Here is a 27,620-nt window from a genome sequence, read left to right on the forward strand (position 1 = left end):
CTGCAATAAGAATCTGTGGCTATATAAATATATATATATATATTTGTTTTTTTCAGAGAGTTAAGCAAACACAATATCGAGAAAATTTACATTATACATAATCAAAGTACATTTTCAGAATTGTACAATTAAATACAATAAAAAATGGAAGGAGGTATAACAATACTTTCCAAAATAGCAATAAGAAATCCCAACTTCTATGCACTATCATAATTACACATGCAGTTAAGATCTTTCCAGGAATAATCATTTTGTGTTCAATTCAGGCTCGATTCCCCATGGAAAACATCATAGAAAATCCCATATTGATTCATACTTGGGATAAGAGCTGAACCTTAAAGCATGTCTTTTTTTTAGGTCCCGAATTCTGCACATTTTGTTCAACCATTGTTGAAAAGCTGGAATGCTTTCACTCCGCCAATTCTGCAATATCAGTGACCTGACTATTAAGGCAATGATGAATAGTTGTTTATTCTGTAAAGGGCTGGTTACAGTTTTAGTATTATTGCACCATGATCTAAATTGTGAGTGCAGTATTTCTCTATATCGTCCCAGAATTGTTTTATTTTTGGGCACTCCAAGATATTATGGGACCAGTTTCCACCATCTTTCGTTAAACATTGAAAGCATATATCGGCTATCTGTGGATATATGTTATGCAAGAATGCTGGAGTTTGATAAAAAAGCAGCCATTTGGCATAGAATTGCATTCTCCTAAAATTAGCCCCTTTCAGTAATGTGGTGTTAAACTTGTTGATCCTATTCCAAGCCCCCATTGAGAGGAGAAGAGTCTCATTGGTTAGCCACTTAACCTGAGCCTTCTCAAACATTTTATCATTAGTATTCTTTCTAAGGATTGATATCCAGCCAATAATAGACCTACACGTAGCAGATTCAATCCACTCCTTGGTACGGTCCAGCTTTCTTACAAGCAGGGTGGGGTCTACATATTTTAGAAAAAGTATAACCTGAATAAAGGGCCATTGCAATGTTTCTTTGAAATACCTAATGCTATGTTCAATATTGGTCCAATTTTTCCAGGCATCTGAGTCAAAAAAATCAAACACAGTGGAATAATCATTCCTTTCCCATTTCTGTATAATATTTCTCTCTAACAGATGTTTATCCCCTATGAATACATCTACCAATCACATAGAGCTATTGATGAGAGGTATATTAAAATGCTTATACATTTGTGCCTTTTGTTTAAATTACCATTGCACTACCTTATACCGTACTTCCTTGGAGTTTTTACATGTCATAAAAAATCTAATATTTTATATTCTTGAAGAAACTGTGCCATGAAAAAATTCTCTGTGCTAAATAATTCTGAGAGGTTAGTAATTCTGTGAGTGTTATGTGCAAAAGTTGCATAGTAGTCTTCCCATAAATTGAGGAGAGCCATACCCCCATCCACAGTTGCTCTATATAAAGTGTCTAGTGACAGTCTGGGTGTCCAGATAAAGGTCGAAAACAGGCCTTCTAACTCTTTAAAGAATTTCATCTGTAATGCATATGGGATTACAGAAAACAGAATATTACAAAGTGGCAGAATGGACATACGAATTAAGGCAGTGTGCCCCCTTAGTGATAGTGGAAGTTGAGTTAATTTGGCCAAGAGTGACTTCATTTTGCGAATTAATGTTGTATAGTTCAACATATATAAATCATTCACATTCTCATGACATAGATTCCTAGATATTGTTTTGGAACAATTACACAATCAAATTTCGGTCTTTGACTTATTTATTTTGTAGCTGTCTAATTCTTGGAATTCTTGAAAGATCACAAACATTTTCTCCTGAATGTGTCTCTCAGGTTTGATAAACAGGGCTGCCTCATCCACATATAGTTTTATATTAAACATCCCGTTTATTGTTTTGATTTCAGTTGTGTTAGTTCTAATAGCTATTGCCAGCGGTTCTATAAAAAAAAGAAAAAATGTATTGGGGTGATAATGTACATCCCTGTCGCATGCCTCTGTTTACTTTGCATGAACTAATGTTTCTAGAGTTAATGATGACCTGCACCGTAGCGCCTTTGCATAAGCAGGTTATTATGTGGATGAGATTTTTCGGAAACCCAAATGCTTCAAGAATAATAAAAAGGCTTTCCCAGGATACTCAATCAAAAGCCTTTTGGGCATCTAAGAACATTAACTGGGCAGGTACTTTATTTTGTGTTATGTAATAGAAGGCTTCTTTTAAAAAGTTAATGTTGGAAAAAAGCTGCCCACCTGCCACAAACACTTTTTGTTAAGAGTTTCATGAAAATGTTATAGTCTACATTTAAGAGACTAATTGGCCTGTAGGAATTAATATTTTCCTTATTCTTGTCTTTCTTTAAAAAGCTAACTACTAAAGCTATACAAAAAGACGGCGGGAGCACACCTCCTTCCAGTAAGTGGTTTGTGAGTTTTCAGATTTCTATATTTAGACTTGGTGCAAATTGTTTATCTGGTTCTACTGGAATACCATCTTCCCCAGCAGATAAAGATTTCACCATTCTATCTATTTTCTCAATGGAGAATTTAATGACCAACTTCTGGGATTGGTTGTTTGTGAGCCGTGGAATCTGGAGTTTATCTAAAAACTGTTTAAGACGGGTAATATCTACCTGCTGCTGTGAGTTATGTATGTCAATTAATTTGGTTAAGTGTATCGTAGTGTCTGAGCTATTAAAGATGTAATCTAATTACTAATTTGTCGTTCTCTGGAATGCCAAGCTAGTAACCTACCTGTGTATTCACTTTCTTCATATACCTTTTCGAGGTACACAGTATTTGAAATGTACCCTTGTGCATAGTAATATTTCTGCATATCTGCCTATGCCTGGTTGAGTGAGTCTTTATTTGCAGCATTTTTAATTTGCATAACTGAAATGCTTGCCTGGTGTAGCTCGGCCTCCAGTTTAATTCTACGTAAGGTGGCTGCTATTTATTAATGTATCCCTTTAGTCATAATATATCCCCGAATTGTTGCCTTAAAGGCCTCCCAGATCTTTTCAATTCGAGCGGAATTACTATTAGTCCTAAAGTTACATGAAATCTTTTTGTGAACATCTGTGCACCATTCATCCTCCTCTAAATTGATTTTATTTAAAAATCTGCCAACTGTTCTCTCTAGTTTTATTCCTGTCACTTCCATTTTAACCACGGCATGATCTGAAAAGGATTCAATATATATGCTCATAATTTACCATCTTTAATCTATGTGTAGAGAGAAAATAATCTAGTCTTGAAGCGAAGTTGTATTTGGCAGAGAAACATGAAAATTCATGTTATTTCTGATGCTGGTTCCACCATAAATCAACTAGATCTAATTCCCTCTTGGAGTTGGCTAATGCTTAGGCCATCTGCGATATTTTTCTTCGGTGTGGCAGAAGATGTGTCTAACTCCAGATCTTGCAAGAGATTGAAATCTCCACCCAAGATCACCTGGCAAGGCTTGTTAATTAAAGCCTGTTTCAGTTCTATAAGGGGAAGGGGGTTGTCTAATATTGGTGCATATATATCGTGGCTACAGTAGGCCTGGTTTTATTCAAAATTAATAAGTATCCAACTTCCATCTGAGTCGGTCTGTGTGAATGTCACCTGTAAGGATAAGTGTCTTCCAATATATATCCCGACCCCCTTATGGGTGGAGATAGAGTTTGACAAGCAGTGAAAGCCAGCCCATTGTCAAAAGATTTTACTTATACAATTGTTTTTTTATTCATAAAATGTGTTTCCTGTATGAACATAATATCCAGGCTGGGCCCTCCATCTCAAATGTCTATTGCCTGAGCCCTTTTTTTATTGTTAACACCATTGGCATTTAGTGATATTACCTTTAAAAACTTTTTTATGCATCTTGCTTCAAGACAGTGCTGCAAATTGAGCGATATTTCATAAAGAGCCAATGGATTGACGTGTGCATTAAGCAACCTATATTTTCCTCGGAAAAGTGCATAATATAATGTTGAGATAGAAAGTGGCATGTGCATAGAAATTATCTCTCTCAACTAAACATTTGCATCCTATTTTTACCACATAAGAAATGCATCATACTTTGCCAAAAGAAAAAGTGATCCGTGCTTTGCGATAAAATACAGCCTATTGAGTCCTATTGTACCACACAGTAAATGCAACATAAACTGCCAAAAGCAAAACGTGATGTATGCATTGAGTTGATTTCAAACTAGTAACCAATTGCATCCTGTTTCTAGCACATAAAAAATAAGTTGGGAACAGTAATAATGACAAATATCTGTGACTGTATAATTCTCTTTTGTAGGAAAGATTGCAGCGAATAATATAGAAAAAATAAAGTGTCCTGTGCCTTAAACTACCTATTAATCTGATTATGCCTGACCAAAGTGCGTTGTACAATATCATATGCATTAGGTGCAAAAAAGAAAAGTACCCCATATGTCTGGAGCTGCTTTGTCACTTATATCCTGTCTCTATGTCCTTCTTTGATCTCTCTTTAGGTCGTAGTTACAGTGATTCCCTTCCAAGACAGTCTGGCTTTGTTTGAGCTCAGCCAATTTTCCAAAATTAAGGAATGTTTATATGAACTCTCCATTTTCTGTCCATGTTGAACCCCTACCCCCTGAATTACCCGTGCCCTCCCTGAATGAGGATTACCCACGCTTCTCTCCTCATCCCCAACCTTAACCTGGATGCCATTGTGTTGTGTTGCACCCCTTCCACGCTCAACCTGGCACCCTCGCAGAGATTCCAGAGGCCCCCCCACCTCTCCTGACCCTGCAGTGGACCATTATAGTGTGTAGTGTCATTTCTCCTTTGAAAACTAAAACAGATATCTACTTAACATTCTAATTTGACATTTTCAAAAGAAGCATCTGAGCCTCCCCAATATTGAAAAATTGGCCCTTTCCTAAACTCTTCAGTTTAGCTTGCTGGACTATAGATGTCCCTTGGCCTTAAATAAATCAATCCTTTTCACAAATACTCTACTTTTCCATGCCATGATTGCCGACATGTCAGAGAAGATTTTAAATTGGGGTCTCTCTGGAGATGAGAAAGTTCTCTTAGCTATAGCCATGCTTAAGATACGATTCTTAAATCGTTTGTCTGCAATATTCATAAGTATCGTGCAGGGATATCTTGCATTTACATCCCTCTGAGCCGCCACCCTGTGGGCTTGTGTAATGGTTTGATCCCCATCCAATTCTGGCACACTTTTCTTCAGTAGAGACTCAGACCATTTCTGAAATTGAGTATCTTCACTCCCCTCCGGGATGCCCACCAATCTGAGGATGGAGCATGTGTTATAGTTGTCTAACTCCTGCAGCTTGTTCTCAGTCGGATTTCTGCTTTTTTCCAATTGAATAACCTCTTGCTGCATGCCAGTGAGCTTGTCTTTCAGATCTGAGACGTGATTCTCAGCCTCTTTCAACCTTTGCAGGACAAAATACTTATTTTCCCCCAATTTTCAAAGTTTTTCATGCAGCATTGCTATCTCTTGTGCTTGCAATTGTTTCTTGTCTCTAGTTTTCGAAATATGGTAGCAGGCATGCTTTTGACTGATTACCCCGTATCTTCTGCCTCCTCTGATTCTCATGTTAGATTTTTATCCTTTGTATTCGCTACTACCCCTGAGGGCGATGGATGTGTCCTTTTAGTAACTCTATGCTTCAAAGAAGTAGAGATTGTGAGTTAGCTAGTTTGTATTTCAGGTAGACATGGAGGTGGACTGAATTGTCTATTGCCAGCACCTGGCTGGGTCTGAGCTTTGGCTTGGACCTGAATGAGGCTCTGTGTCTGAGGTTCCGTCTCCCAAAGCACCTTCAAAATGTTCACAAACCCGTGAACCTGTTTATACCATAGGTTAGGATTTTCTTTCAGTTTTGGAAATTGATTTGGAAATGTGAGAATATCACCACGACTCCAATGTAGATGCACATATCCACCCCGTGCACTTCTCTCAGTGGGTAGGCTATAACCTCTAAATCACATTTGCTAGTTCCATTCTTAGGTATCACTGCTTTCTTCTTCTTACTTACTTTCTGAACCCACTGATCCTTAATCCTGTGAGTATGGCTCCACTTTTGGATAAGGGCTTGATAATGATGTTGGTGGGACCGCTACCGACAGGCCATCAATAGTGGTCCCACCGACATCCAGGCCATCGGTCCCACTGCTGCATTATAATGCTGGCGATCGGAATGTAGAGGTTGGGGACAAAGACTGCAGCCTCAGGCTGAATCTCAGATCCTGTCGGTGGCAGTCAGAATAGTAGTCCCAACATGAGGCAGTGCTGAGTCAAGCATCCCCATCGGGATTATGATTCTCCTTTCTGACAGTATTTTCAGGGTGGTCCCACCAACTTGAAAAGGCTTTTGGAAAGGGACTTTGGGAGCCCAAACAGGGCCCCCATCCCCTGTGGGCCACTGCAGAGTGGCCCTGGGGGCAAATGCAGTGTCCCCACACACATTCATGCACCGTGTGCCGGGGACCACATGCTGCCTGGCACAAGGTGCATGGATGTGCACAAAGTGCTTTTTTCCACTGCCGCAGCACATACACTTTCCAACCACCAGCATGGCAGTCTGATTATAATTGGGTTGTTGGACCGCTGACTGATTGATAGCTGGTCTCCTGCCCGCTGCGATGGTGGTCAGCAGTCAAGCCACCATAGTAATAAGAGCATGATTCCCTCAAATGTAACTTCAATCTAGTTTTTTGCATATTCTTAAGAATATGCCTAGCAACTTCCCTAAACAGAAACAAACGTTTCTCCTTTTTATACTCATTTATAAATCAACCTCCAAATTCCCTTTAAAAATGTGCTCAAGCTGTGTCTTTGTTCTCATTACATCCAATGCCAATATCGGGGTCTCATCTCCTGTTGTATCTGACTCCATGCTATCATCAGCCTCTAACACGATTCCACTCACTCCAGGTGTTGCTACAGTTCGTCGTCTTGCTTATGAATCTCTGGTACTACTTGTGCTTGGGGTAATGAGGACTGTTATGATTGGAGGAGCAACTGGCGCTGGAGTAACTACAATAATACTCAGAGTTAGTAATGCTGGAGGCGGCGCAACAACGGGCAAACCTGTAATAACGGATAACCCTCCCGCCGGGAGACCTTGATCAAGTGGTGGACTGGCATCTAGATGGACAATGGGTTGGAGTCCTCCAACTGCATGTTTCCCTCCAACTTGCGGATTTCCTGCCCCGGTTGAACAACATTATACAGAGGTGGTCGGGAAGTAAACAGATAATTAAAAAAGCAACCACTGAAGTCATTATCACTGAACTTATCCTTCTTACCCTGATTTCCACCTCCCTCTCATGCAATCTGCCTCTTATTAATGTGAGGCACATTCTTATTCCCTCAGCTACATTCTCTCTCTATTCTTATTATTCTGCATCTAATCTCACTTCCATCCAGAAGCAGACCTTCAGACCTTATTCTTTGGTTTGATTTGCTTTTTCTCCTTCTCCTTTGCATGTGCGGAACACTCCCATCCATTCAAAGCCTCATTGTGAGCAGGGCTATGTGGGGGTTTCATCTCATACAAAACTTGACTCAAATTTACAATTATTGTCAAATGAAAGGTACCACATGTGGGAACCTGCAAGGACCCTTCCTTCTCAATGATCTTATTCCACTGTGTGGTACTGAAAATTCTGGACCCGTGTTATAAATATCGGCGCATCATGACGATTTTGGTATCAGCAGACCGAGAATGATTGGAATACTATGCACAATTATTTTCGTCATATTCGGGTGACGAAATCACCCTGAAATCAGAGTTTCCATCCTGAACACTCGGGTTCCATTTGAACGGCAGCCATTTTGTGATTGCCCTCACATAGGCCAATGACTAAGGCCAAAAACGAGTCTGAAGGACACATACACCTTTGCTGACTCCTCTGTGACCTGGGCAAGCTGACTCCACTGCCTGAAGCCAAACCTGTTCGGCCAGTTCCTTTCCCAGTGGCCGAATGAGATTAGTATCAAGGCACAACATATCATAAAACCTTTCATCACACACAAACCATGCCTAATCTTACACACACCTGTCCCTGTTTCTTTCTTTATGACTTGCTTTACGAGGAGGAGGTGCCCGTTTTTAATGGGGGTCCGTCGATATCTGATGAAAGTACCGAGCCTTGCCGGGTAATTGATTGAGGGCTGGACAAACTGAAATATGGGCTTGTCATCATGACTTTGCTTTTTCTTTGTAGTGAACATATGTGAATGGTCAACTGTAAAATAAGGAATGTTTGCCTAAAGCATAATATTTTGTATAAAAAGAGAAGGCTGGCTTTGTAAGGTTGAGCAGTCTCCTGAGAATATACACCATGTTGTACTTCTAGGATACCTGTTACTGGTTGCAGGCAATAAATATGATCTTTGACTTCACCAAGAAGACTCTGTGTTTCTGTAGTCTGAAACAGGAAGGACTCGAAGTCTTAGGGTGTGTTCCCTGGCACCGCTGGGTTCTAAAAACCCAGTACTTCAGTTGGCGCCCAACGTTGGGCGATTTCAGCGGTACCGGTCCAAGCCAGAGGTTCGTGAGGAGCTTCGTGTGAAAATTCTGGAGGAAGGCCGCCACTTCATCGACCCCTGTATGTCGACGTGGTCCGAAAGTCTTTGCTGCAAGGTTCCCCACTTCCCGACGGCTAAGAAGGACTGCTGCCCTGACTATCACCGTGTTTTGGACCCTTGATGATTGGTAGAGCGAAACGATAGACGAGTCTTCTGGTGACGTCATCGATACCTCAGTTAAGTATAAGTGGAGCGTCTCCCAGTCCTTAGTTTGGTTCTTAGTTTGGTATCCCCTTGGGATCTTTGATTTGGAACTTGCAAGTACCAAAGCCGAGGGACTTGTGTATTCACGAGACTATCGTATTCGATAATCCTTTGAAGTTTGAAGCTAGACTAGAGAGCGAAGATGCCTGGTCTTAGCAGACTTGGAAATTTGTTTTGTCTTGGTTGTAATAGGGATTCCCGATTGGAGGACTCGTGTCCGATTCCTCCAATTGGAACTCCAACCTATGAACTATATGTGAAACATGGCATAGGCCCCCTCACATATAATGAAGTATGGATCTGATACACCAGGAAAGATGGTGTTTTAAAATGGCCCCAATGTGGTAGTTTTGACACAGAGATTCTGGATAACCTGGAGGTTAAACTTTGTAAGAAGAAAGCCCGACCGGCAATGTTTGACTCTTTCCGCCTATGGCGTAAGGAAGCCAAACAGAAGGAAATTAAATTAGCAAAGAGAAATAAGAGAGAAAAGGGTATCTCGATAATGCAAGCTGCTATGCAGTTTAAATATAATGAAGAAGAACAGATGAGTGAGCAGTTGCACAGGCAACGTAAAATGGCGATCGATAAATGTTATCCAGTTTTGCCGCTTCTTCAGCAAGATGCAGCAAAAGAACTTGAGAAAGATCCTTTAATGTCACACTTGTTGAGTTCGCCACCCCCTTATGCACAGAGTGCTACAGCATCTCCACAACCTTTAGTTGTGCAACCTCCAGTTATTGTGCCTCAGGCTCTTCCACAGCCGCCAGCTCCTCTTCAGTTGGCTCCTACTCCTATGGCGCAGCCCCCTCGAGGGCCGCCGACTTTGCTGCCTGCTCCACCTGTACTTCCTACGACTTTGTCTACTACATCGACTGCCTCTTCTGGTGTTCTTCCTGATACTGCCTCTGCGTCTGCATCTGCGTCTGCCTTGCCTCCCTCTGTTTTTCCTCCTGTTCTTTTGTCAACTTCTCCTTCTGTCAAACAGAGAATGACTGATACTGTTGCTAGCCTTATATTTCCTCTCTTTGGGTCTTCTGGTGTGACCCCTGATTCGGAGCGTAAGCAGTCGCGTAGTCAACTGCCTAATTCTCTCGAGAGAGAAATGTTTGACCATATGGCGCGTAAATGGGTTACTTACCCTTTTAGATATGATGTGGAGTCTGTTATGGATGTCTTCCGTCAATGGGAAGCACCAAAACAAAGATACGTTTTTGAGAAAATGTGTGCTTTCCTTTGTGAGGAATTGGAGGATAATGATTTGGAAACAAATCCGCCTGATTTGTGCCGTGTATGGTTTGAGTTTTCAAAGGGCACGATTGTGGGTACCGATGTTGACAAAGCAGTTGCGACGTTGTTGTCCTTTAGGAATAAGGATCCTTCTCAGTCACTGTTTGAACATGACTCCTCTGTTAGGAAAAAAGTGCGACAGTACCCAATGAGAGAAGTCCCTCCGGTATGGAAGGACGCCGTTGCAGCTGATGCCGCTAATCAAATTGATGCTGTTCCAGCTCATTTTCAGCTTGTTTGGGTACATGTTCCTTGGAAGCGAGCTGAAGTTTTAGCCCTTAAGCAGACTTTGCCTGACCCCCGTAAAAACCCTGCAGGGTATTATAAGGAATTATCACAGACTGCAGACTCATGCATTTTGAATTTAGCCGATATAGACATGTTATTTGGGAATGTTGTTCCACAGCCTTTGTGAGGATTGATTCGCCATACAGATCATGCGCAAGAGTTAGGTGACTCATGGGCTAATATTAGTGCTGCAAATGATAGACAAGTTGGTGGTGCCAAGCCTGAGCCTTTGGTAGCAGAACTTCCTGCTAGGATCATTACTTACATGAAGACTTTAATGCCTGCGATGCGTGTGAATTGGGATAAATTGTCTGCGTGTAAGCAGAAGAAAGATGAAACAGTGTCTGATTTCTTCACTAGGTTTGAGGAAACGTTTATCGACCACAGTGGTCAAGATATGAGTACAGAAGGTGGTCAACGGTTGTTCGTTGACAAGTTTGTGCACAATTTGCTTACCGAGCTGTGTAAGAAATTGAAAGATTCAGAGAGTTCTTGGGCCGTTTCCTCTTCAGCACAAATATTGGCTACTGCACAGTACTACGAAAATAGGGATAAAGATGAGAAGGATAGAGCAGACAAGAAAACTAAAGAATTAAAGACGAAGGTTCTTTTACAACAGGCGTATCCGCCACGTGGTGGTCAGAGTAACTATCAGCAACCTCAACAGTTTCAGAGAAACTCGCAAAGGTTCGAGTTTTCTCAACCACGTGTTAATGTAGGTCTCAATCAGTGTTCATATTGTAAAGAAGAGGGTCATTTCAAGTATAGTTGTCCTATTTTGTTACAGCGTACGAATGGTGCTTCTGGCGCAAGAGGTCGAGGTGTTCAACAAGCTCCTAGATTTAGAGGACGTGGAAGTTTACCCCAGAACGCGCGTTCCTTTCCGTCTCAAAATTCAATGAATAGTTTTGACCAGCAAAATAACGCGTCTGGTAGGACGGCTCAGTACTATGCTGACGACTACTATGCAGAAGATGAGAATATCGAAGGTAATGATTGCTAGGACAGCCATAGACAAAGAGAGGGAGTTGTTTCAGTTCCAGTAGATCAGAGTGGACCTTATGTTAAGGTGATTACATCAGGTGTGTCAGAGCCTTTTCTGTTGGATACTGGTGCTACAAAGAGTTCTATTATGCACTCAAAACTCCCTGGCGCACCTTTGTCTGTCGAGATGCATGTTTCAGTAGGTTTTTCTGGCGCCCCGGTTAGGAACCCGATTTCTAATCCTATGTCCCTTTCTGTTGGACCTTGTGAATTGGAAGCACCCCTTATTCTGACGACAGGTTGTGGTGAAAACTTGTTAGGATTGGATTTGTTGAAAAGATTGTATGCAACATTATATTGTTCTCCTTCGGGAGTACAACTTACACTGGGTAGGAAAGTGAAATCTCCAATGTATTTGTCGAAGGATAAACTTCCGACAGAATTGTAGTTTCTTCCTGATATTCTTTGGGCTACTGGTCCTAATGATGTGGGTCTTTTGGAAATACCGCCATATGTTGTGACATTGAAAGCCAATGTTAAATTGCCACGCATTCCCCAATACAAGATCTCTAGTGAAGGTGAAAAGGCGTTGCTAGCGATCATTTATGATTTGATTGAAAAATATGTAATTGAAGAGACAAGAGGCAACGTTTGTAATAGTCCTGTTCTGCCTGTTTTGAAACGTACTGACCCTTCTTAACCACCTGTTTACAGGTTCGTGATTGATCTTAGAGAGGTCAATAAATTAGTTGTGCCACAGTTTCCAGTTGTTCCTGATATCACTGCCCTATTGACTATGATTCCAGCTTCCGCCACCTGGTTCTCGGTGATTGACTTGAAGAATGCTTTCTTCAGCATCCCGATTGCCGAGGAGAGCAGGGATATTTTTGGCTTCAGTTTAGGAGGCCGAAGCTTCCGCTTCAAACGCGCTCCTCAAGGCTACTGTGAAAGTCCATCAATATATAGTCAGGCTTTAAAAACACAGCTTGATGCAATTGTTTTACCTGATGGCTCTACCCTTATTCAGTACGTCGATGATTTGCTAATCGCTGCAGATACTGAGGAGATTAGTAAAGAAGCCACCTTATCGTTGTTGCGTCATTTGTCTGATTTACATCACAAAGTGTCTCTTTCAAAACTGCAATATTGTCGACAAGAAGTGACCTACTTAGGTCATCTCTTATCGAAGGAGGGAAGGAAATTGACCCCCGAAAGAATTCAGGCAATTGCAAAATTGAGTGTGCCAAGGACACAGAGAGAAGTACGTGCTTTCTTGGGCATTACATCATACTGCAGACAATGGATACCGAATTTTTCTTTGTTGGCCAAACCTTTGGTAGCATTGACCTGTAAAGATACACCGAATCCCGTTCCGTGGTCTGAAGATTGTCAGAAAAGTTTTTCCGAATTGCGTAAGGCATTGTGTTTGGCTCCTGTGTTGGGTACCCCCGACTACAGTAAGCCCTTTACACTGTATGTCCATGAGAAAGATGGTTCTGCATTGTCAGTGCTGACACAGTCTTTTGGAGACAAGCAGCGTCCATGCGCGTATTTTTCGTCGACTTTGGATCCGGTAGCTAAAGCATTGCCAAGTTGCTTGAGAGCCACAGCGGCAGCAGCTGTTTCTATTCGACAGTCTGCTGGATTAGTGATGAATAATATGTTGATTGTGATGGTTCCACATGCAGTGGACACGTTGTTAAACAGGACCAAGACACAGCACTTAACTAGTGCTCGATTGTCAGGTTACGAGTTGACACTGTTAGCTAGCCATGTGCACATAAAGAGGTGCAATACGTTGAATTCAGCCACGTTATTGCCGATTTCAGTAGAGGCAGATGATGTTGAACAGCATGATTGTTTTCTCAGGACAGAAGAAGAAACGAAAGGGAGAGTAAATCTTAAAGATACTCCTCTTGTAAAGTGTGATGGTACCTTATGGGTGGATGGTTCATGCTTCAAGCTTCCCAATGGTGATACGACTGCAGCATATGCTGTCACGACTTTGCATACGATTGTTGAAGCGGCAAGTATACCACATAATTCAGCTCAAGCAGCAGAGTTGAATGCACTTACGAGAGCGTGTGTGTTATCGAAAGGAATGAAAGTGACCATATATATCGACAGCCAGTATGCGTTTGGTGTGGCTCATAGTTTTGGACGATTGTGGAAAGACCGTGGGTTCCTGACTTCGCATGGAGCTAAGATTCAGCATGGTCAGTTGGTGAATGAGCTTCTTGAGTCACTGACCTTGCCGCTACAAGTTGCGATTGTGAAATGCAGTGCACACAAGAAGGTTACTGATGATGTTGGTCGTGGCAATGCATTTGCTGACGAAATCGCAAAAGAAACAGCAAAAGATGTGATGAATCGAATGTATGTTGCAGGCCCTGCAAGATGGGTTGGTGACGTTGGAATGTGTGAAGATACGATAGAGAGTGTGAAGTCTCTTCAAGCTGAAGCTTCAGAGAAAGAGTTGAGTGTGTGGAGAGAAAGTACGGGTAAATTGGATGAAAATGGTTGTTGGGTTGACTTGTCAGAACATCCGCGATGGTTGTTACCCGATGCATATGTGCTTGCAGTGGTGACAATGGCCCATATCAGTGTGAAAGGGATTTGTAAGTTGTTGGCTCCAGTATGGCAAAATGCTGGAATTCCTAAATGTGCAGAGAATGTGGTCAAGAATTGCATGGTGTGTCTGAAATACAATCCTGGTAGGGGAACCCCATCTCCAGCTGGTCATTTTGCGCCTCCAACGTATCCGTTCCAGGTTTTGCAGCTATATTTCATCCACATGGAAAGGTGCAACAATTTGAAATACGTACTCGTTGTTGTTTGTGCCTTTTCAAGATGGGTAGAAGCATATCCCTTAAAAGACAACACTGCCTTATCCACAGCTAAAGCCCTTGCCAAAGAATTCTTCCCTAGGTTTGGAATGCCGAGAATGGTCTGGAGTGATAATGGAAGTGAATTTGTGGGTCGAGTGATGAAAAAAGTATGTGAGGGGCTAGGTATCCAGCAAAAATTCCATGCTGCAAATCACTCCCAATCAGCTGAACTAGTAGAGTGCTATAATGGCACGCTAAAACTGAAATTGGCAAATATACAAGCGAGCTCTGGTCTTAAATGGCCTGACGCTCTGCCTTTAGCACTCCTATCAACAAGAATGACTGTGCATTCGCGAGTGGGACTTAGTCCCTATGAAATTGTGTTCAGCCGCCCGGCCAACATATGGGGAGTGCCAAGGCCGACAAAATTCAGTGAGATCGAACACCCTGTACTGCTTGATTATTTGTATGAATTGACGGCTAAATTGCGTGTTTTACACCAACAGGTTCACGATACTCTGTCTCAGGTCTCTGAAGCTCCAGGACATCTTATCGATCCTGGATCATGGGTGCTGGTCAAGAACTTCCAGCGGACAAAGAATGACCAGTCCCGTTGGACCGGCCCCCACCTCGTCCTTCTCTCAACAAGATCAGCTGTTCGAGTGGAAGGGAAAAAGAACTGGATCCACGGCGTACACTGCAAGAGGGTCCCTTTGCCTCTACCGTACGACCGGTGGGTCCAGGAGGGGATCGCTGACTCTGAGACTGAGACTGTGCCTCGTTTTCTGCCTTTTAGCGATGCACGTGTAAAAGGAACAATTTCTGAATGAGAAAGTGACAATATTTTGCAAGAAGCTGTGCCACCGTCAATTCGATTGAACACTACAGAGCCTGAACTCTTGTTCCAGAACCAGACAGTACCTGGGAAAAGCCGTTATAATTTGAGGCCGAGAACTATGGACTAATAAAAATTCTTTTTCTTTGCTATTTTTGAAAGGGCAGCTATCTCATCTGGGAAACTTTCTTATTTTTGTTTTTCGAACCGCCATCCGGGTTCAGCTGTAGGGTCGTGGTTGCCCAAGTCTTTGGAGTGCAGCTGAAGACGTTAGGTCGACAGTTCTGGTCGGTCTAAGGGAGTTGCCCTGGACTGACAGAAGCATTCCTTAGCATAGAACACCCTACCACCACGAGCAGCAATTAGAGAGGATGGAGTTTTTTGAGTATGAGAGACCTGCCAAACAGATGGACTTTAAAGCCAGAATGTGTATAATGATGACAAAGAAACGATTTTTGATATTGTGTATTTTCATGTTGCTTAGTGTAATGACGTTTTTAATAGGATATGTTTTATTCTCTTTTCAAGTGACATTTACACCCACTACACAGCCTATACCTCCTTCTATTGTTTCCTCGCATTCTTTTCACCCTCTGCCTGAACACGAGTCCGCTAGAAGATTAGAATTTGTCAATAATTCATTCGTTCAGCTTCTACACCAACACCAATTAGTAGTGAACACAACTAACTGTTGGGTGTGTGGTCTTATGCCTCATACTACTGATAAAGGTATCCCTTATCTGGTCCTGCCTTTCAGCCATAATGGTTCTGTGTGGGCATATAGAACGATATTCATATACGCTCATGAAGCCAACCCCCTACGTTCTGTGAAAGATAATCCTAAGAATAGTGCTCTAGTTAAGGGTATAGTAGATATGATTAGGGAAGATATTTCCTATGAGACTATCCCGAGAGATGAGACACTAGCATATATTGGATGGAACATAACAGGATATGGAGTTACTCTGAGTGAGAACCAGCGAGCAAAGAGATCCTCCCCGATTTGGATTGAACCCCATCAGGGTCACCTATGTCTGCAAGGTAATGGCAAGAATCCCAGAGCTCAGTTAGGGAAAAGTATCTGCACTGAAACATATGTTTTTGCATCGCAGACTTCCCCTTCGTTCTTAGCAGCTAAGGGTACCTATTTCATCTGCCATAATAGAGCCTATACCTGGTTGCCCCCTGACTTCTCAGGCACATGTTTTGTTTCATTCCTGTTGCCTCCCACCTACACAGCCGCGGCAGATTACCATAAGACAAGGATAGTTAGAGGTGTCATCAGTAAAGAAGACACTACAGGACAAGAACTTGGAGATTTCGTAAAGGGTTTTCTGCCGTTTTGGGGGCCTATGGTTAACAGCAGGAACATAAGGCAATTGACAAGGGTGGTTTAATCCACGGTAGTTGAAACCGCTGGTGCCCTTGGTAATTTGACTGTTGAGCTCCAGTCGGATCGCCTTATAACTCTTCAGAACAGGGTCGCATTAGACGTCATACTTGCAGACCGAGGTGGGGTATGTAAAGTGATCCAATCAAGTTGCTGTGTTTTCATTCCAGATAACGCTCCGACAGTCTACCAGGCCATTTCCAAACTGCATAAGATCTCCGAATCTATTTACGTGGATAAAGGAGATTGGTCATTGATGGGGTGGTTCTGGGAACTGATATCCGCCTGGGGATGGAAGATCCTGATAGTCATTGGGATGATCTTAGCCATTCTTTACCTGTCCTGTCTGTGTGTACAGTGTGCTCCTGCAATATGTGGCCTCTGTGCTACATCGTGTGTAAGGAAACCTGTATCAAGAGATGAGCTAAGTAATAGGATGATGCTACAGCAACATCTCAACGACTTTATGAATATAGACCTGGACTCAGATTAGCGTGAGTATAGGTTATTGCCTATGTAAGGGCAAAAGGAGGGTCTGTGGTACTGAAAATTCTGGACCCGTGTTATAAATATCGGCGCATCATGACGATTTTGGTATCAGCAGACCGAGAATGATTAGAATACTATGCAGAAGTATTTTCGTCATATTTGGGTGACGAAATCACCCTGAAATCAGAGTTTCCATCCTGAACCCTCGGGTTCCATTTGAACGGCAGCTATTTTGTGATTGCCCTCACATAGGCCAATGACTAAGGCCAAAAACGAGTCTGAAGGACACATACACCTTTGCTGACTCCTCTGTGACCTGGGCAAGCTGACTCCACTGCCTGAAGCCAAACCTGTTCGGCCAGTTCCTTTCCCAGTGGCCGAATGAGATTAGTATCAAGGCACAACATATCATAAAACCTTTCATCACACACAAACCATGCCTAATCTTACACACACCTGTCCCTGTTTCTTTCTTTATGACTTGCTTTACGAGGAGGAGGTGCCCGTTTTTATTGGGGGTCCGTCGATATCTGATGAAAGTACCGAGCTTTGCCGGGTAATTGATTGAGGGCTGGACAAACTGAAATATGGGCTTGTCATCATGACTTTGCTTTTTCTTTGTAGTGAAAATATGTGAATGGTCAACTGTAAAATAAGGAATGTTTGCCTAAAGTATAATATTTTGTATAAAAAGAGAAGGCTGGCTTTGTAAGGTTGAGCAGTCTCCTGAGAATATTCACCGTGTTGTACTTCTAGGATACCTTTTACTGGTTGCAGCCAATAAATACGATCTTTGACTTCACCAAGAAGACTCTGTGTTTCTGTAGTCTGAAACAGGAAGGACTCAAAGTCTTAGGGTGTGTTCCCTGGCACCGCTGGGTTCTAAAAACCCAGTACTTCAACTGTTTGACCCAAATATATATGTGTAAACTGACCTTGGTTACCATGTAATGCACAGGCATGCCCTCTGAAGTGGCCTCCTTGCCTTCATGGACAGGTATTCTCACATCTTCACTAAACAAAGCTCTCAATTTCTTGAAGCATATAATTGTTCTTCTATATATGGCGCAGCACAAAATTGATAACTTTAGTTGAAATAAACAGCAGTTCTTGGCAAATTACAGGATAACAGGCAACAATACTAATATTGAATCTCAGCGGGCCACTCGCAGCGCATCACTTTCTGACGTAACACACACCAACTGACCAATACCTTCCTGGTGCTGTCATCCACACAAAGTGAATTCTCAACCAGTGGAGAATCACCCTGACTAGTGTGGTCTACTCGTTTGCCTAAAAGAAACAACTAAATATCAATTTCAGTTAGAACAAGCTCACAACAGAACTGTTTTAAGTCCCTATCTTTTGCATTACCGATGGTGCCACACGGTCCAACACCACAAACCTTAACAGATAAGTTACAACTCAATGTATTCAATGTTTATCCCGGGATGTTAGACTATGACACGTCTGATAATGATACTTCAACTCTCGCAGCAAGCACATTTCTCTTCATAAGCATAAGTCATATGAATAAGACAGCATCTCAAATCTCACCTAAAAACAGAGACTTCAGGACTTAAATGAGTTAAGGTAATTTGTCAGATGCACAAGATTGTTTTCATGTGTTTTAAAATGTGTTTTTTAAAAAATATCTGTGTTGCTGTGCTGAAATTGAATTTGGGGTTCTTGCAAATCTAAAAGAGAGGTTAGGAGCAGCTAAAAATCTTACCTAAGCACAGTCTACCATTTTTCCCACTTTGGGACAGCTAGAAGCATCATTTCTGGGCAGTTTGAGCTCTAGTTTTCTTTTTGCCATATGCACTTAATATGAGATGCTGTGAGGAAGCTATGAGGTAATTTGCGAGTTGCACAAAGTTGTTTTTAAGTGTTTTGAAGTTAGCTTTTAAAAAATATCTGTGCTGCTATGTTGAATTTGAAATTGTGATTCTTGCACATCTAAAAGGGTGGTTGGGAGCAGCTAAAAATCGTACCTAAGAAAATTCGGCTATTTTTCCTACTTCAGGACAGCTAGAGGTGACATTTTTTTAACATTGTGCACTAGCATTCTTTGGGCCACATGTACTTAATGAGAGACAATGCATGAAGAAGCTATAAGGAAATTTTCGAGTTGCCCTCCCAAAGGAATGCATGGGGGATCTGAGTGACCGTGTTAAGTCCTGATGTGAGAGGAGTGCAGGGTCGAGTTTGGTATGTGCGAACTCGTGAGAGTGAATGCTGCGCAATGATGTGTGCGACGTTACGGTGTCTCGTGTAGAAGTGCCACTTCTAGAAAGTCGCCTGTCTGTGTAATAAATGTACAGTGACTGTCTGGCTTGCGATTGGCTGGTGTGTCTGTCTCCAGGAGTCAGGATGGGTCTGCCCCGGTGGTGAGTGGAGAGATCTGAATGTTGATGGCAGGGAGGAGTACACCTGGGACCTGAATAGGGCTGGGCTTTCCCTACACAATGCTGGCTCCACCCCCTGTGGTGCGTCTGATGTCCCTGGCCTGTCCTGTGAATAGGGAGAGGGGCTGAGCAAAACAAAGTGCTCAGGAACCAGTTGCATCTGGTTCGCCCCTTCCCTGCACCTTTGGAGACAAAGGATTTTGTGTATAAAAGAGGGGCTGTGACCCCATGAAAACGTTCTTGTTCTTGGACTCGAATCTGCCAGGGGCGTGCTGCTGCTGGAGCCCAGGGGAAGGCTTGCCTCCCTGGGCCCTGCCCTGCCCCTGGATACCTGGAGGACTTTCCCTTGCTGGGAGCTGCTTTGCTCCATCTTCTGATGCCCAGGACTTCTTGGACCTTCTTTTTGCTTTTCCTTTACCAAGGTTTTTTACAGCCTGCCAAGCGCCCTGGGAGCGCGTGGGCCTCGCAGCATGGCACTGCACGAAGAGCGAGAGAGGGAATCCCCAGCGTAGGGATTCCCCCATGATGCCGGCCTCGCGGGTGCCCACCCCGCTTATTTTTATATTTAATAGTGGGTGCCCACTCCACCTGGCCGCCTATTGCTGTGTGTTTTCGTAGCAGGAGCCCACCCTGTGTCTTTGCGTGCCATTTCCATTTGAGTTGCGGGTGCCCACCCCGCATGACCGCCTATATTTGTATTTTTGTATTCAAATCACGGGAGCCCACCCCGCTTATTAAGCATCATCGCGGGTGCCCACCCCGCTTATTTTATTATTTTGTTTGTGCGCGGGAGCCCACCCCGCGACTTCACCCGTAATTAACGCGGGTGCCCACCCCGCTCTTGATTTAAACAAACGAGGGTGCCTACACCTCAGTTCGCGGAGAAGAGATCACCGCCGCCGGCCCGATCGAGGCCGGAAGTTAGGCATGGTCGGCCTGGGACTAGGGCGGAGCGAGGAGAGGAAGTCCCCGCCCCGCCGGCAGAGATCTAGACGGAGCCTCGCAGGCTCCATGAGGAAGTCCCGGGTCCCATGAGGGGGCCCGGGTGAAACCAGGAAGAGACCGGGAGAGTCCAGCCTCCCGAGAGAGCCCCGCCAGCTGCCCGCAATTTCTGGCTTAACAACGAGCACCTACCTGGACCAAGACGGTGAGTGAGGGCTCCGAGGGGGGCTAGGCCGCATTTCGCTCCCGCCTTGGAGGGAGCAGTTCATTGTTTTAAGTGCCAGTGAAGGCACTGTGTGTAGAGTTCTTGGGCGGCCCCGTCTGATAGCGGGTCACCCCAACTAGAGCCCAGATGGCTCCAACGGGGGCATTATTATTCTAGAGCCAGATGGCTCCAACGGGGGCATTATTATTCTAGAGCCCAGATGGCTCCAATGTGGGCATAGTGGTTTTCAGAGCCTACATGGCTCCAACGATGGGCGCATTTATTTTAGACGGGCCCAGAGGGGCCCAGGCTTTTCCCCTGTTGTGTGGCCATCCCTCCACAGCCGGCCCACTTGCTAGAGGGCAGCTGGGACTTTAGTTGCGGCCATGATTGTTTTAGAGCCCCGTGTGGCTCCAACTTGGGCATAGTTGTTTAAAGGGCACAGTGGGTGCCCAGGGCCAACATTTGGTCTTCCCAGCTGCGCAGCAATTAGTGCCAGCTGCACCGTTTAGGTTACAGCACATTGGGGGCATGTCCTTTTGCAGTTAGGAGTGAGATGCACTCCTTTTGCCCCTTTTCTTCACAGCTGCGCAGCACTTAGTGCCAGCTGCAACGTTTAGGCCTGCGCAGATTGCGCACCCTTGACTTTCGCTGCTAGGCAGCAGCCCTGACATTCTGGACACAGGGCGTTTGAGCCCCTCCTTTGCGATGGCCAGTTGGCCAGGGGGGCTGTTGGAATTGTTAGGTTTATAGGGCGCCAGGCCCTAAAGTGATTTAGGTGCTATTGTGATTTATATACTAATGCTTTGGGGGTTAGAAAATGTACCGTGTGTAGTATGTTTTGCGCACCCTGTGTTTTGTACCTCTAGATATGATTTCTGCATAGGAGGTTGTTTTACCTGTTTAGGTTTATGTTAGGGAGATTATACTTCCCTGTGTGATGTACGCCCCTAATGTAGTTATACTTAGGAGGTTAGGGTCTAATGCGTTAGACTTGTGAGAGATTGCATAATGTGTTTATGCCCCTGTGATGTATACAGGATAGGTTTTATACCTGATTCTATTGTGATAATGCTGAGGTCATTATTGTGCCAGTAGTTACTGTTTGTGCTCTACAGTTATAATTTGTGTTACAGTTGGTATATGTTCTACATTTACCATTGGTGATTTGTGCTAATTCTGACAGTGGCCCATGTGGCCCTGCCTTGTGTAAATAATTCCTTGTAAAAATTGCCCAGTGCCAGTTGGCACAGTGTATATTGTGTGATTACTATTCTAATGTGTTATGAGAATACAAAGGCAATTTTTGATATAACCTTGTGTGGAGTTCCTTTTGTAGTGTGCCTGGGATGTTGTTGCTGTGTGCGTGCGCAAATGCTTTACACATGGCCTCCGGGATAAGCCTGACTGCTCGTGCCAAGCTACCAAGGGGGTGAGCAGGGGTTATCCTTGGCGTGTAACTCCCTTGCCCTGACTAGAGTGGTGGTTTCTGCCTGGCTTTGGCGCAAGCCTTAGCCAACCAGAAATCACATTTCTAACACTAAGAATCTAACCTAAGCAAAGTCGTCAATTTTTCCCACTTCAGGACAGCTAAAGGCAGCATTTTTTGACAGTGCTCTCTAGCTTTCTTTGGGCCACATGTACTTTATGAAAGATGCTGCATGGACACGGCAGTTATAAAGTCATTTGCAGGTTGAGCAAAATTGTTTTCATGTGTTTTGAAGTTAGTATTGGAAATGTATCTGTGTTTCTATATTAAAATTGAATTTGCAATTCTTGCACATATAAAAGGGAGATTAGGAGCAGATAAATCTTACCTAAGCAAAGTCACCCATTTTTTTCACTTCGGGACAGCTATAGGTGCCATTTTCTTGATAGTGCACGCACTAGCTTTCATTGGGCCACATGTACTTACAGAGATTCTGCATGCATGCAAATTCAAGAAGGACAGCCTAGGTGGAAGAAGAGATGTGGTACTTATGATGTATAAGGAAGATTATGAGTGTATGCCAGTCCCTATAGATGACCTTGAAGGATCAGAGGTGTTAGGCTTCTACCTCTCCCTGTCACCTCATCAATCGGTGGCCAGGGTATTAATTTACAAACCCTTGGGTCTCTCAGGACCTTTCCTTAAATCTTTGGGAAATTTCTTTCCTCGTTGGGCCCTTGGATATGCACATTTTACAAAATCGGAGCTCTCAATTTACATATGGATAAAGAAGACAATGAGGTGGTGCACTTTTAGAAACCATTTCATTCATAGCGCTTACCCAACATGTGTTCACCCCTACACCAAGCAGGTCATGTATTGGACCAAATCTTATCCAACATCACACTACATTTAGAAGAGCTTATACTGCAAGTCTGCAAGGATCATTTCATGATCAAGTTTGGCTGTCCTGTCTTAGTAAAAAAGCGACCCCTGATAGTCAAGAGCATTTCATAGAGTCCAACCACTGGAATTTATTTTCTCTTTGGAAGACAATACCCTCTCTCTCTCACTTAGTTGAGGAAGATGCCAGCCTACCTGATCCATAACACAGCAAATAAGCTTGCTCCAAACTCTTCTCACACAATCTGCAGAAACAAGTAGTATGGCCCCTATTTTGCAGACAGTCTCAGGAATGAGAAGAAATACTATAACATCTTGGAGAGATTATGGTGGGAAAATTACAATGCTAATGACAAAGTCATTTATAAGGCAGCTCCCCAAAAATATTTTGCTGAACTCAGAGCAGCTAAGAAAGTACACTTGAAGGATAGGATCAAAGAAGCAGCCAACAAATCAAGGGACATTTTCAGAGTTGTAAAAAACTTTTTGTCCCCCAAGGCCTGCGCTGTAGTCCATCATCTTTCAATGGAATGGAAGTTGCTGAGTATTTCAGAGGCACTGTGGAACTGGGGGCAAGGCTGTTCTGATTTTGTTAGACCTGTCAGCAGCTTTCGATACAGTCACTCACTCCAGGCTTCTAGCCTGTCTCCAATCTTTTGGGATAGGTGGACAAGCCTTGAACTGGCAAGCCTCCTTTTTGGAGAATAGAGGACAGGAAATATGGGTCCCTCTTTTTTCCTCAAGATAATGCAGTTGACAGTGGGGGAGCCGCAGGGTTCTGCTCTCACCCTCACATAATTTAATGTGTACCTTACCCCTTTAGTCCAGCTGGCAGATGCCTTGGGCGGAAAAGTGATTTCATACTCTGATGACACTCAGCTGGTATTCTCTTGTGGGGAGGCAGAAGAGATTTACGGAGAGTCCATCAAAACCAGCCTTAAAACTGTTTTTCATAGGATAACTTCCCATCAACTGAAATTGAATGCAGACAAAACTGAAATACTATTCTTCTGTCATAATGCCCTGGAAACATAGCAGACCTTTTGGCCTAAATACGCCAAACTCACAGGCCCTAAGGGGGGAACAGTTGGGTGTCAAATTCTACAACTCTCTATCCTTTCAAACACCAATCAAGTCGGTATTAGGCACATGTTTCAGGCCTCTGTGTATGCAAAAAACATGTTTGCATTTCCTTTCATTTCCTGCAAGAAAACGGTTGTCCTGGTGCTTAAAACCTTTAGGCTGGACTATGGAAAATACATTGGGATTTTCTGCCTACCTTCTCAACAGACTTCAGGTGGTCAAGAATATGTCAACCCGCATTCTCCTTAGTCTACCTCCAAGAACACATGTGTCCCCCCACCAGCATGCCCTTCACTGGCTCCCGGTAATGTAGAGAATTCTCTTCAAAACCTTAGTTTTGGTTCATAAGGTACTTCATCATACAGGTGCAGACTACCTTAGGGCCAGAATCAGCTGATACATCCCTGCTAGAAACCTGCGAACAACTAATAGACTTCTGGCATGGATCTCTAAGATTTGCCTTATCAGAACTGGAGTAAGGGCTTTATCTTATCTTGGGCCAACTGCATTGAACCAACTCCCTCTTGATCTACGCTCAGTGGATGCCACTTCCCGTTCACGAAAAAGCTGAAAACCTGGCTTTTTAAACAAGAGTAGATGGTCCGACTGCACTCTGTAGGTGGCTGATAATCGCAGCGCCAAGACACTCCTTGAAGTGGCCATGCGCTTTACAAATCGCATTTCATTCATTCATTTCATTCTAATGGACACCAAGGTGTCAATTCGGATCCTGGAGAAACCGGGTACGAACTGTCAGTCGGAGCGTTTTCTCCGTCCGACTCGTACCCGGGAAATAAACATTACAAACATGGAAGTACGATTCCCACGGAAACACCATTTCCATACGAATCGTAAAAATCACCGACCGACGAAAAAATACATACCAATGTGATCCGAGACAGCGCCGACGTGACGTCGGGACGCATTCAGCCTGCGGTTCACGAACCAGGAAGTACGATCCGCACCGACGTCACCCCGCACGGATAAAATTCTCTGCCTGCCAAAAACTGCCGGGAAACCAGGACGATGCGCACAAGGAGCACCTGTATGTGACGGACAGCCATGGACCCGAACCTACATGTCATCCCAGCCCTCATAGTAGTCCACCTGCTCTACAGGCACCGATGCAGACGGCGCAGAAGGTCAGAATAACACCCAGGGGCAAAGGGGGGGGCAGGGGCAGGACACATAACCCCCACCCAAGTCCCAAATTACACATGCCCTGGACAAACCTGACCTGCAGGACCTGGTCACCTCGAGGGGGTGGGGGCGTGTCCAGCAACGCAAGCGTCCGCCACAACGGAAGTGGATGTTGACGTGAACCGGCAACACAACAATACTGGTACGTACCGTACCCAGGCCTTAAGAGCCTGGGTACGGGTCGTACCACGCCCACCACTACGTCACCCCACCAATGCTGGTACGGCCCGTACCCAGGCCTTTGGATCGTGGGTACGGTGCGTACCACCATTGTTGGGGTGCCGTAGGGGTCCGCATCGTACCCATGCCTTAAGAGCGTGGGTACGGGTCGTACCACGCGTACCCCTACATCACTCCAACAATGGCGGTACGGTCCGGACCCACGCTCTAAAGGCCTGGGTACGGGCCGTACCAGCATTGTTGGGGTGCCGTAGGGGTCCGCACCATACCCAGCCCTTCAGAGCGTGGGTACGGGTCGTACCACGCGTACCCCTACATCACCCCAACAATGCTGGTACGGCCCGTACCCAGGACTTTAGACCGTGGGTACGGGCCGTACCGCCATTGTTGGGGTGACGTAGTGCTGGGCGTGGTACGACATGTACCCACGCTCTGAAGGCCTGGGTACGGTACATACCCAGGCCTGCAAATCGTGGGTACGTGAATGTACGGAGCATACCCCCACCCATGTATGAATGTAGCGTACCCCACCCGTGTATGAATGTAGCGTACCCACACCCCACCAGTGTATGTACGGAGCGTACCCACACCCGTGTATGTCCCGACACAGGAGGGGTGTGTGCAGAGTCCCCCCACCAGTGCCCAGACGCAGGAGGGGTGGGTGCAGAGTCCTCCCAGCAGTGCCCAGACACAGGAGGGGCGTGTGCAGAGTCCTCCCAGCAGTGCCCAGACGCAGGAGGGGTGGGTGCCTATCACTCCCAGCAGTGCCCAGACACAGGAGGGGTGTGTGCAGAGTCCTCCCAGCAGTGCCCAGACACAGGAGGGGTGTGTGCAGAGTCCTCCCAGCAGTGCCCAAACGCAGGAGGGGTGGGTGCAGAGTCCTCCCAGCAGTGCCCAGATGCAGGAGGGGTGGGTGCAGAGTCCTCCCAGCAGTGCCCAGACACAGGAGGGGTGGGTGCCTATCACTCCCAGCAGTGCCCAGTGCAGGAGGGGTGGGTGCAGAGTCCTCCCAGCAGTGCCCAGACACAGGATGGGTGTGTGCTGAGTCCTCCCAGCAGTGCCCAGACACAGGGGGGGAGACACAGGGGGGGTGTGTGCAGAGTCCTCCCAGCAGTGCCCAGACGCAGGAGGGGTGGGTGCAGAGTCCTCCCAGCAGTGCCCAGACACAGGAGGGGTGGGTGCCTATCACTCCCAGCAGTGCCCAGACGCAGGAGGGGTGTGTGCAGAGTCCTCCCAGCAGTGCCCAGACACAGGAGGGGTGTGTGCAGAGTCCTCCCAGCAGTGCCCAGACGCAGGAGGGGTGGGTGCAGAGTCCTCCCAGCAGTGCCCAGACACAGGTGGGGTGGGTGCCTATCACTCCCAGCAGTGCCCAGACGCAGGAGGGGTGGGTGCAGAGTCCTCCCAGCAGTGCCCAGACACAGGAGGGGTGTGTGCAGAGTCCTCCCAGCAGTGCCCAGACACAGGAGGGGTATGTGCAGAGCCTCCCAGCAGTGCCCATGGAAAAAAAGGGTGCAGTACCCACAGATACAATGCCCACAATAGTCAGTCAGGTGCTCAAAGACCCTGCAGAACACGTAACATGTGTACGAGGCTGGGAGTACATACATGCATAGTGTGTAAAAGGGAACATGTCCACATGAAGTAACTTCAATATACTCCACACACAAGTACAGTGACCACCAAGGATGCCACAAATGATGCAGGTGGAGACATTGCCCAGCATGCATGGCCAAAGTAGAACGGACCCGTCATACACCAAGGATATGTAGACACAGCTCAGCACAACATTTAGGAAACACCCTGCAGGGAAGATGTCAGGGTCCACAGAGGAAGGGACACACCTTGGGACAATGTCACCATGCAGTAAGAGCATACATGAACAAAGTTATTCCGCAAATACCTTGTGATGGCACACAGATACCAGGGTCCATCCCATGAGCAGCACACCACTACATTTGCCAGACACCTAACACATTATCCCCACCCCAAACATAGAGCAGCACCACCAACAGCAATACCAGAAAAGCAGTGGTGTGCAAAAGAAAAACAAAATGCTTTATTCAGCAGTCAAAATAAATTGGTATAAATGTCCACTATCTACAAGGCCCATGGGCCAGGCCATCAGCAAAGTCCTGGGGGGGTACACATCGGGACGTGTGTCCCCTAACTTGCCTGCACAGTTCACATGTCCATGTCATCCACAGAAGGGGGGCATCATGTGGGGGGGAAGGACCAGGCACCGCAGGGACTGGAGGGGCAAGGGTAGGTGTTGTGGGTGCAGGGACGGAGGACTCCACCACAGGGTGTGGGGCAGCGCCAAAGGTGGAGGTCAGAATGGCGCTGCACACGGTTGCAAGGTCCCCCAGCGTCTCCCCTGCACCCGAAGGAACCACAG

Source organism: Triturus cristatus, chromosome 2_1 (assembly GCF_964204655.1).
Source record: "Triturus cristatus chromosome 2_1, aTriCri1.1, whole genome shotgun sequence".
NCBI classification, from domain to species: Eukaryota; Metazoa; Chordata; class Amphibia; order Caudata; family Salamandridae; genus Triturus; species Triturus cristatus.